Source organism: Mytilus edulis, chromosome 2 (assembly GCF_963676685.1).
Source record: "Mytilus edulis chromosome 2, xbMytEdul2.2, whole genome shotgun sequence".
Classification (NCBI taxonomy): domain Eukaryota; kingdom Metazoa; phylum Mollusca; class Bivalvia; order Mytilida; family Mytilidae; genus Mytilus; species Mytilus edulis.
The window spans coordinates 77786769-77799458 of record NC_092345.1 but is presented as its reverse complement, the minus strand read 5'-3'; the positions used below and the strand labels follow the sequence as shown (position 1 = coordinate 77799458).

The 12690-nt window shown below is 33.6% G+C and overlaps 1 protein-coding gene across 2 annotated transcripts in view; it reads left to right on the top strand.

Moving 5' to 3' along the window:
* The window catches only part of LOC139513042 (tRNA-uridine aminocarboxypropyltransferase 1-like), a 30276-nt gene that overhangs the window by 8422 nt on the left and 9164 nt on the right, over nt 1-12690 (top strand). Inside the window, exon 1 of one of the 2 annotated variants that reach the window (XM_071301146.1) lies at nt 7870-7980. The exons of the other annotated variant lie outside the window; for it this stretch is intronic. The gene's annotated coding sequence lies outside the window, so the exon portion shown is untranslated. Of the gene's footprint in view, nt 1-7869; nt 7981-12690 lie in introns of those variants that run through there. 2 annotated transcript variants of the gene reach the window in all.

The following is a 12690-nucleotide window of genomic DNA, read 5'->3' as shown; positions in this document are numbered from 1 at the left end:
ATGGTAAGGGATATGAATAAAACAAGAGACTTGTAAAAATTAGTTTTAAGTAAAACAGTAGAGTTTGTCAATAGAATTTGGGTCTATAAGATTATTTACAGGGGTAATTAATACATATGCTCTAGTTATGGTTTAACTATGAATTACTTAGTATTAATTAAGTATATAGACAAAGTAGTATAATACTTGTTATATGTTACATTCCCACGACTGACAGCCACTTAATTTTGTAGTTTAAGGTCAGAACTCAACTGATTGTTCATTTGTTTTCTAAAAGTTGGGTTCTTTTAGCATGCAATGCATAGATCCAGTCTTTGCAGATTCGTTCTAAGTCTCTCTGCTGAGGCACAGTTATAAGGTCGTTCCTAGAACAGTCAACCAACAATTCTAGAAGATCCTCATCAGAATCAATTATACTGCAATAGTGGATATGATTATCCTCTAGTAGGGATTTTAGTCTATCTTGATGGATTTTTCTCACACAATTCAGACTTTCACAGTTGATTAGGAAATGTTTATAATCCTCAGGTCCTACCATGCACAATTTGCATTCTGCAGATTTTGTTCCGTCAAATCGGTTGGTAATACTTTGGGTTTTGTAAGTTCCTGTAAGTATCCTGGATTTTATTATTCCTTTGCTGACATCTCTTTTATTATCTCTGACACTGCTCCAACAGAAGTTTGGTTTTTTAAAGTTCCAGTTGTTTACTTCCATATATTTGAGTGTTGATTTGCTTCTAGCAGATTCGGTCCATTTGTTTTTCCAGGTTTTGTCTATAACTTCATGAGTCAATCGTTTCCAATTTTTCTCAGGATTTAGTATAATCTCATGTGCGGATGGAAGATCATAAGATTTGAGAGTTCTGTCTACATTTATATACCAACTATTTGATTTATCATCTTTTGTAGCTAGCTGTCTCATTCCAATTTTACACTCAATTGAGTTGGGATCTTTTGATATTCTTAGAAATAGGGAAATGACAGCTTTATGTACGAGTTGCTCAATAGATTCGGCTCCGAGTAAGATATAGATAGCAGCATCTGCAGTTCTTTGTGGTAAGGATAGAATTTGTTTAAAAGTTTTTTTTCTGAAAAGCTTCTAATTTTTGTATATCGGTTTTAGTAATGTTGAGAATTTCAATTCCATAGAGCATTCTTGGTATAACATAAGTCCGCCATAGTTTATACGATAATAGTGGATTTATACCATTTATTCCATGTAATCCAGCTCCTAATAGGGAATACATTGTAGCTCTTGCAACAGAAATTCTATTCTCTACATTTGGATTATTTTTTTCTTGTCTTTCAATTCCTAAATGTTTAATGTTTTGCTTTTCGTCTATTTTTTCATTAAAAAGTTGAAGATTTATATCTTTATTCTTCTTGTTAATCATTAGAATTTCAGTCTTTTTGCTGTTTATCTTTACCCGATCGTTTTTGGTACAGTTTTCAATGTGTAGTTGGGTTGAGGCATCATGTTCTGAGCCAGCACATAGCATTATGTCATCTGCGCACGTTGGGCAACCCACATAATTGGTTCCAATTTTAATTCCTATGTTTGTGGATTCAAGAGTATCGAGGATATTCTTATTATAGGCCTTGTAAAAATTGGCAGATAGAATTCCACCTTGTTTGACTCCCTGCTCATTCACAAATGTTTCCGAGATATATCCTTGAGATTTAACTTTTGTAGTTGTTTTGTTATATAGTTCCTTAATTAGTAACCATGTAGCTCCATTAATTCCTTGATGATATAATTTCCAGAATAGGTGTATATGGTCTACCACGTCAAATGCTTTTTCTGCATCCAGAGTTATTAGAATGAGACACTCGTTTTTATCTTTGGCTTCGTTAATTGCTTCAGAGATGAGAAGAGCAATATTAATAGATGATGCACCTTTAGTGAAACCTTTCTGAAGCTTGTTTTGATGTTTATTTAGTGTACCCTCGATTCTAGCTCTAATACAAAGCTCCAAAATCTTACAAATGATGGAAATGACTGTGATGCCTCTATAGTTGGATGGTATAGTAGGGTCTTTGTCCTTTTTGTGGACAGGGGTCAGCAGACCTTTTTTGATGACTTCAGGAACATGCTTTGTATAGAATATATTGTTAATTAAGGTAACTAGGAATTCAGTCAACTCTGTTCCACCATAAATTAGATGTTCTGCAGTTAAACCTTCTACATCCCCAGCCTTTTTTCTTTTTAATATTGAAATACGCTTGGTGATTTCTGTTGAGGTAACAGGTTGAATTGTTATTTCTTGGTTTTCACAGATGTTGACAATGGTTTCCATGTCTAGCTTGACAAGATTATCATGACCAATGTTGAAGTTAGGATTTGAATTGGTTTTGGCTAATTTTTCAAAGTGATCTTTGAAGACGTTATTTATCTCGTTTGGAGTTGATGCTTCTTTTTCTTCAGTTCTAAGGGTGTGCGTGAACTGAGAAGAAGAAGATCGTTGAGTTTTAATAAGTCGAAAAAATAGATCCTTGTCCCTATCTGAAGCCATCATAATTTCTTCATGTAGTTTAATTCTTTTGTCAGCCGTTTGTTGCCTTTGTATTGATCTGACTGAACGTTTCGTCTCTAGTCTCTTCAAGTTGTAGATATTATTTTTCGAAGGAGGTGAACCAACCTTTTTCCACAGATAAAATGCCTTTTTTGACAGACCCACAGCTTTAGCAAGTTGTGGAGACCAGCTGATCTTCTTTTTTCTACTAAATTTGGATTTCCTACGGGGATAGCTCAAATTTAAAGCGTTAGTAAGACCAGAAATTAGCTGGTTTGTAGCTTGTTCAATACCGTAAGGTGTTCTCATGTTCAGATACTTTCTATCTTTTAGTTCCTCCTTCAAATTTTGTTCATAACTTATTTTGTCAACCTTTTCCCAATTAATCTTAGTCACAATATCTCCATTCAGTTGTTTTTGAGCGGTCCGTAATCTAACAGAAAATTCAGCAGAGACGGGATAATGGTCTGATGTGTTGTGGCCTTCTCTTAAGATTTTCACCTGCATATATTCAGTTGACTCGTCATCATTCTCTCTAGATTTTGTTAGAATGTAGTCTATCTGTGATTTTGAATCACCTTGATGGTATGTATGGTCTATAGGGTAGTTAGATGGTAGCTCTATTTGATTTTCCTTACAGAAGTTTTTAAACAGTTCATCTTGAGTGTCCTTGTATTGTCTATGGAATGAAGCATTAAAATCGCCGGCGATAATAATTGAATGAGTTCTTTGATATTTTAGTAGTAATTCTTTTAAGATGTCCAAAGCTGCTCTATAAGCATCATGACCTTTGTCGGTACCTCTTGAGGGGAGATATACATTTATAAGACATATTGGGTCTTTTGTGGTTGAAATCTCGATAGCCTGGATTCTGTTATCTCCATCAGGAAGTTGAGAAAACATAGTTGACATGGATTTTCTATACAAAATTGCAATACCTCCATGGCCTCTTGGTCTACTGATTGGAGATAAGGGTTCATTATCATCAATTTGTCTCGAGAGAGTTATAAAATCTGAATGATGTTGTTTCAATAATTCTTTTTCATAATTAAAAAGCCAATGTTCTTGTATCAGTACAATATCATGTTTATCAAGAATTTCATCAAAGTAGTTTTTATTGGAATTAAAGCCTTTAATGTTGAAAGAGACAATTCGGAGCGGACTTGATTTTCCTAAGGTTATATCATTCTTGTCACAGGGGCTGCTATGTCTGGGTCCAGGAGGAATGTTTGACCTTTGTCTAAAAAAGGATTGTATATGTGTTGAACATTCTTGTTTGGTGGCAATCCTACTGTGTCGGAACAATTTTCTGATATCATTGTCTCACTCCTTTGTTCAACAGCAAAACAGTTTTTACTATTTGAGTTTGAGGAATTTAATATGGTATTGGGATCCGGATTTTCAGGGTATGGTTTTGGTGAATCTCTAGGAGGACCACTTTGTGAAGGAACATTCAGGTTTGCTTTCATTCCATTTTCTTTTCTGACAGCAAAACTGTTTTTACTATCTCCTGTAGAACTGTTACTAATTAAGACATTAGGAGCATAAGAATAAGAATTTGAGATATGCTCTGGTACATTTTTATCAGTAGATGTGTTTATCTGTACCTTTCCTTGAGTAGATGACATGTGGTGAATTTGAGAATGAAGATGAGTAGATGGAGTGACAGCAAAACTGTTTTTACTATCTCCTGATGAACTGTTACTTATGTCATTAGAAACACAAGATTTTGTGATAAGCTCTGGTACAATTTTATTACTAGATGTGTTTATCTGTACCTTTCCTTGAGTAGAGGACATGTGGTGAGTTTGAGAATGAGGATGAATTGATGGAGTGACAGCAATACTGTTATTACTATCCAAGGGAGATAATTGTGTTGCAACTGCAGCTCTATGATATATCATTTGTGGATGCTGGGCTTGCATATGACTATTTGGTATGTTTTGTGACGGTACCATTTGAGTTCTGCTTGGTTGTCTAAACATATAAGGTGGTGGAGCTGGAACTGTCTGGTGGAATAAGGGATGAACTGGTTGTTGTAACCAATGGTTTTGCACTGAAGTTGGAGAAGGTTGAACAACATGTTGAGAGTGTATTGTATGTACAGGGCCTTGTTGGTTCATATGTGCTGTGGCTTGCAGGTTGACTAGGTTTTGACTTTGTTGTCTAAGTGTGAAGAATTGATTTTCAAGGTGTTGAAGTCTCAAATTTGACATTTCCCGCTCAAGGTCTCTGATTCTATTATCCACTTGTGAACAGTGACAATTAGAACAGTTAGCACTGATTGATGATGGAGTCTGTCTATAACTATGAAGGTCAGGTCCATTTTGGTGGTAATCATTTTGACCGAGCTGAGTCAGTTTCATGTTCCTGATTAAGTTATTATTATCTAGTATGGTGTTCTCTAGAGCGGCAATATGTGCTTCTGCTACGGCGAGTTTGGATTTTAAATCATCTTGCTTCAGTGTCTTTTGTTTCTTTGGTCCAGTTTGTTTAGGTTGTTTTATTGAGTTATTATCTGTCTGCAAAATTGGAGAAGAGTTGTTTCTAAGAGCTCCTATATTAGTTGATTGTTGTTGAGCAGTATGAACTTGTTTTCCTGTATGGTCTTGTTGCATGTCCTTAGAGTTCCCACAATAAGGGTCTGATTTTGGAGATATTTCAAGATTTCTGTTTATCTGAACTGTTTTCACCAAAGTATCTGGGGAGCATGAGGAACCAGTAAATTGAACCATGTTTCCGGGATCTGTTTCTATTTCTGAGATGGATAGGTCATTTATTAACGAATTACACTGTGTGCATTTGAATTGTTCCAAATCATCAATACTCATAGATTTGTATTGATCAGAAGTTATGTTTTGACATTGAAAATGGAATTTTTCTTCACAAGTGATACACATGATAAATTCGAAGTCGATTATGTTCTCAGAGCAACTAGCACAGTTTTTGTGAGATTGGGTAGAATCTGTTGCTACTATTGTCTCAATTGATGTCAAATTTTGAGTTCTGTTTAAATTGGTCAGGAGAGGATCATTTTCATCTCTACTGGATGTAGGTACGATTGCAGAATGGGAAGAAATGTTATCTGATTGTATCCAATTGGTAGAGTCCTGATCAGACAAGAAAGATTTACATGAATCTTGTATGGCTGTGTTCATATTGTTTAAAAATTCTATAGATGGTAATGTACTTAAAATTTCATGTAGGTCATTTTTAATAAAGTCCTTAATCTCTCTACCATTTGCTTCAACAGAGAATGCAGTTTTGTATAAATTGATTCTGTAAACTTGTCTCCTACCAACCTTATCATTTGTGATTGGTTTAATACTGAGTGATTCTTCCACTATGAGATTGTTTTTGTCCCTTTTGAAATGAGATATAGCTGTTAATCTACTTGATTTTTCATAGTAAGCAAGAGTATGTTTGTGAAACATCAGAAACGCAGCAGGAGAGAATTTCATAACAAGGGTTCCTCTTTTGAATTCAGCCTGTACATTGAGCTGTTCAGTAGCATCAATCATTTTTTGGGCTGCTTTGGTTGGATTTAGTGAGTAATTAGTCACTGATGTTTTCCCTTGAGTTAAATCTATTTGGAGTAAATTGACTAGATAGTTGCAAACGTTCCCTGTTTTTTTGTCGTGCTTTATGTTTCGCAACTGCTAGACTTGGTGTATATCTATATGGAGAGATTTTCTCTCTATGTGATCTCCTTGGAGAAGACATTTTAGATCAGATAACAGCAAAGCAGTCTTTACTATACTGAACCTATTAAATCTTGACAAAAATTATTTACTGAGGGTCCTTTCCTTATTCCAATAAGACTAGATAAAATTTTGGACAGCAAAGCAGTCTTTACTATTTTGAAGCCAATGAACTTGACAATTTTTACTGAAGTTCCTGTCCTTTCTCTAATAACTCTGGATAAATTTATTTGTTGTTTGTTGTTGTTTTTTTTTTTTTTTTTTTTTTTATAGCAAAGCAGTCTTTACTATTTTGAAGCCAATATAAGTTGACAGATTTATTTACTGGAGTGCCTTTTCTTTCTCAATAACTCTGGATAAATTTTGGACAGCAAAGCAGTCTTTACTATTCCTAAGCTAATGTGACTTGATAAATTTGTTGACTTTGTTGTTTTCCTTTCTCTAAGAAATTTGGTAGAATTTGGGCAGCAAAACAGTATTTACTTTATTTGTCTGATATATAGAAATGGACAGCAAAACTGTTTTTACTATCCAAATTTTCTGAACCAAACTCTTGTTATCTATATTATGCAGAAGCAATTATAACTATAGTGATGAAGCTGTGTCAGAGATATGGTGTTATTATGTTGTTATATATGATGGGGTGACGTAGACAATCTTTACTTCTTTTCCTTATTTATAACTGTTTCAGGTTCACTTGGATTGTATAGCAATTAGGCAGCAAAACTGTTTTTACTACCCTTACTAAAGTTATTCTCCCTTTTTTTTCCCTCAGACTATGTTGGATTGTGTGATTTTAGTCAAAATTAAAGTTGCATCCTTAACTTATTGGTTGTAATGATGTTAATTCAATTGACAATAGAAAAATCTGTATGAGCAGCAAAACAGTTTTTACAGCTCAGTTTTCAAATTTTGAGTTTTTGGATTTTCTGTGCCTGTGGCGATGCTTTTTTGATTTTGTGAAACAGTCAAACACCATCTGTCTGCCAATGCGTTGATACCAGAGTTTTGCAAGCAATGGGTTGGGGTGTTCACCATCCACGTACACGTGCTTGAAATTGTAATGGCTACGAGCCTTTGCTCTTTGTCCCTTGTGACCTTTGGTTGGGCGGGTTAAGTCTAATGAAAATCGTGGTGATCTGGCGTTATCCAAGGCTGAGGTATTAAGCTGACGGATTACACTATTAATAGAATCAATTTGTTTTGAAAGCTTGATGTCGTCTTCATAAAAAGAACGAGGTTCAGGGTGTTTATGAGAAGAGTTGTATTCCACTAACGAGTAATGAGGGATTTCGAGCAAAGTAACTCTTGGTGTGTTTTTCTTTCTGGACACTTTTATGGCTAAAATAATATCCTCAAGTTTGTCTTTTATGTATTTGATTATACTGGAGGTATTCTGAAAGCGTAGGTTTAAATATCTACCAGATTTTACAGTAATGTCACAGTTTCCAAGCCATACATAAACGTGGATATTTTTATATCTTTTGGTTCTATATCTAAGCACGTTCATAAATCATCACTCGTAAAAATGTGTGTTTTTGTTTAATGTGTATTAAGTGTACCATGGATGTCAATGCCATGATCCCTCTATCCTTCATGAATCTCCAAATGTTATAGTTCTGCAATTTTGATTTGGCGCCATTTTCTAACAAAATAAAAATTATGGCCCTTTTCACAGATCTCCTGGCAATGAGGAACAAAAAGAAAATTAGAAATTTATCCCAAGTTGTTGAAAAAACGTGCGAATCCTAACTATTGACTTACTGGTAGGTAGCACATTCGTGTAGTGAGCTAATTTTATTCAAGTGTTTTCCAATTTTGAAAGATAGTCAATGACCCATCGTTCTTATTCAAGAAAGTGTTAAAAGTTCAAGATTTAGACCATTTGATTTTCTACTTTCACTTTCAACTTTCAGTTTGTTTAGCACCTTTTGGTATATTTAACTATTTCTAATCTAATGAATCATAATATATTTAAAAATATCCTTTTTATTTAATATATACTAGAACACACCCGTGATATCACGGGTCCGTGACTGAATTAAAGTATATAACTATGCGCAAGCCTTATTTTAGTATTAGTATTGTCATCTGATAAAGTCATGCCGATTATAAGATACACAGTTTTCTCTGCTTTCAAATCTTTCTGTTTGAACCCGTCGAACTGGAACTTATCAATTATTGATAATATTAATTATTTGGAAAACAAAAGGTCCTGGAATGGAGTATTTTTTAATCAACCTCGAGTAATCAACAGAATTGTCCTATATTAGTTATAAATAAAATTTGACAATTAAGGAGTGTCAACCCTGTGATTATGACCCGTGTAATTACTATATAGCATATCAATCCTGAATACACCGTTTGGTGGTGCGCCTGTCAGATGTGGAACGTACAGATAAGGGAGCTACCATTTGATTTTTATGGGGGGGCTAGGATGAAATTTGAAAAAAATAGGCAGGACAGGAGTTTTGAGTAAAAAAAAAAGGCAGGATGAGACACTTTGCAAAAAAAAAAGGCAGGATGACAATTTAGGTAAAAAAAGTCAGGATAAACTAATAAAAAAAAAAGGCAGGACCAAATAGAGTGAAAAATAAAAAAGCAGGACAGAGATTACAACTAAAAAAAAATGCAGGACAAAATTTTTCATCCTAGCCCCCCCATAAAAATCAAATGGTAGCTCCCTAAGGTAATCGGTAACTGGTAAATAAATATACTATTGGTATCGGTATCGGACTCGACCCGGAACTTCTTAATTATTGGCAATATTAATTACATGGAAAACAAAAGGGCCTGGAGTGGTGTAATTTTTAATCTACACCTTTGTACTATATTAGTTATATATAAAGTTGAATTCTTTGATTCGTCGTTTTTACATGATGACGGCTGACAAAGGAGTAGGGGCATTAAGGCCCTCATTTGGCCCAAAAATTACTGCAAATTTAAAAGTTATCATACATATTTTTAAATTACTGAAAACTTGACTTAAGTACAAAGTATTCAGAAAAACCAAACAGTTTTGGACATCGAACAAGTTACCTTGGGAACAACTCATGACTTAATTTGCATATTTTGTAAAATTTTGTGATTTTCCTTGTTTTTATGCCCCACCTACGATAGTAGAGGGGCATTATGTTTTCTGGTCTGTGCGTCCGTTCGTCTGTCCCGCTTCAGGTTAAAGTTTTTGTTCAAGGTAGTTTTTGATGAAGTTGAAGTCCAATCAACTTCAAACTTAGTATACATGTTCCCTATGATATGATCTTTTTAATTTCAATGCCAAATTAGAGTGTTTACCCCAATTTCACGGTCCACTGAACATAGAAAATTATAGTGCGAGTGGGGCATTCGTGTACTGGGGACACATTCTTGTTTTATCAAATTTTAAGTATATTTTAGATTGAAAAAGTATGTGCGCACCCAAGAAACAACTTTATATTTGGTGAGATTTTGTCAATAGTTATAATTAAGCTCCTGTTAAATTATTTTGTTGTTTCTTGGCTGCGCATGATGTTTCCACAACCGAAATAAAGATAGAAAACTGCATAAATTCTGTGTTTTTCAACGTTTTTGTGAAAACAGTACATATAATGACGTAATTGTGACGTCACCACATAAAAATCTAAATGTTTTTCATTTATATTTATTGACCCTATGCATTTCTAAACATTATGTTCCAATTTGAAAATGTTATCAAAAATTTTATTTTCTTGGGCCAAAACCAGTCCTTAATGCCCCTACTCCTTGGACCTCGTAATTTTAGTATTATAGATACCATGTATACAGTACCAACAACTAATTACTGCTATGAGATTTTTACTACTATTTGGCTATGATATTATTGGTACATGTACATACATTTCTGTTTAAATGACAGACGTAGATTAATGATCATGATGATAGAGTCAATGACTTTATTTTAACAATATAAATCATAAGTTAAGTGGTCTATAAATAAAAAATACCACAAAACATTCATTTTTGTTTAGCCTTCGACTTTAGTTGAAAAAGCGAGACATAGTGATTGATGCTACATTCCGTCGGTGTCGTTGTCGTCGACAGTGGCATCCACAAATATTCACTCTCTTGTTAAAGTTTTTGAAATTTTAATAACTTTCTTAAACTATCCTGGATTTCTACCAAACTGAGACAGAAGCTGGTTTATGTTCATAAGACATGTAAGATAGTATGCACAAGTAAATTTTGTAAAAATGAAATTCCATTTTTTCCGTATTTTACTTATAAATGGACAGAAAACATTACATTCTGTGGTTAAAGTTTTTGAAACATTTATAAGATTCATAAACTATCCTGGATTTGTATCAAACTTGGGCAGAAGCTTCTTACAATTAGAGGTAGGTCATTTAAAGACGTATCGACCGTATCGTTTACGTTGATGTATCCGCATCTGCAGATTTATCAAAAAACAGTATGTGATCTCGAGCTTTAATTGTATGTACTTTAATAATGCAAATGAGCAACCGATTAAATTCTACTGCAAAAATTAACAAAACAAATGGGAAACATCAAGTTTTTGTGGAACATGTAATCCGACTTTTAAAGATATTCCGGATAGTTGGAACAGCTTACAGGCATGATAGGAGTGAATACAGTAAAATCGTTTATTTGTGTGCTAACTTGTGCTCACGTAGAACCAAATTGTTATTTGACAAATAGAGTGGTACTCAGTACTGTTTTATTAAACGTACATGTATTTATATGACATCTGAAGACAACTTGTGTTTCTATTACCTCTTATGATAACATCGCAAATGAACAATATTCAAAGTTCGTTACATGTATATACATGTATAAGTAGTACATTTGATTTTTTTGTGTGTGTTTATTCATGTAAGATCTTGAAATATTTCTTAACTAGATTATTAAAGGATTGTGTACGATATTCTTGTACCTGCCCTACATTGGCTGCTTTTTAAGGGCATTAAAAAGTAGTTGATAGACGCCCTTATTATTATTTTTACAAAACACTACTATTGCAAATTTTGAAAGTGAATGTTTTGAACGTAAAGTGTTCTTAAGCTTGGGATCACATAATATTTTTTGATAAATCTGCAGATGTGGATACGTCAATGTATACTATATTGTTGATACGTGTTTAAATGACCGACCTCTATTATAAGATACTATCTAGAGGAATATTTTTATTGTTTTTTTTTCCTCATTTTTGTTGAGTCTGAGATTAACAACATAAGTAGGCGAGACACTGGGTTCCACAGAACCCCTTACAATTTTTTAAAAATAAATAAGGCCATTAGTTTTCTCGTTTGAATTGTTTTACATTGTCATTTCATGGCCTTTTATAGCTGACTATGCGGTATGGGCTTTACTAATTGTTGAACGCCATACGGTAACCTATAGTTGTAAATTTCTGTGTCATTTTGGTCTCTAATGGAGACTCGCGAGAGTCGTCTCATTGGCAATCATACCACATCTTTTTTACATGTTTTATATCAAAATAAGCAGAACGCCATGTTTTGTTGTAGGCTGTTTAAAAGTTGATATATGTCATTTTTTTACCACCAAGTACATGTAGGTAAAAGATTGGTTAATTACACCAAAAATAAAGTTAGTGACCATGTGATTGTTTAATATAAAAAAAAAACAGAAATGTTGGTATCGAAAGCATAATCTTTAACATGTAATTTCTTCATGTTACAGTGGTTTCCATAATGACTAGAATGTTTTGTCAATGACATTGTTTACAATTATGTTACTTTGTTTCTATGTGTATGCATTGTACCTGTGTTTTTTTTAAATGTACTTTAAATCATTCTAATCATTTACTGTGCTTTATTTTGTATTTCATTTGATTGTACAATGTATAGCTCAAAATTTGGTCGACAAATAAGAATACAGAGATGTGGTATGATTACCAATGAGTCCGTTCCACACAAATATTCAACTTTTTTAAAGAATTTTAAGTGAAAATTCAGCCATTAAAAGAGATAAATGCATTGCTATTTTTACTTTCAGTTAAATCAACGACCCAAAGTTTTTTTTTTTAATTTTACCAAAATCATAGCCAACTTACTGTTCATTGATATTAAAATGAATAAATCCATAGTAGATCAGAACCAAATAAACCCATAGTAGATCAGAACCAAATAAACCCATAGTAGATCAGAACCAAATAAATCCATAGATCAGAACCAAATAAACCCATAGTAGATCAGAACCAAATAAATCCATAGATCAGAACCAAATAAACCCATAGTAGATCAGAACCAACTAAACCCATAGTAGATCAGAACCAAATAAACCCATAGTAGATCAGAACCAAATAAACCCATAGTAGATCAGAACCAAATAAATCCATAGATCAGAACCAAATAAACTCATAGTAGATCAGAACCAAATAAACCAATAGTAGATCAGAACCAAATAAACCCATAGTAGATCAGAACCAAATAAACCCATAGTAGATCAGAACCAAATTAATCCATAGATCAGAACCAAAT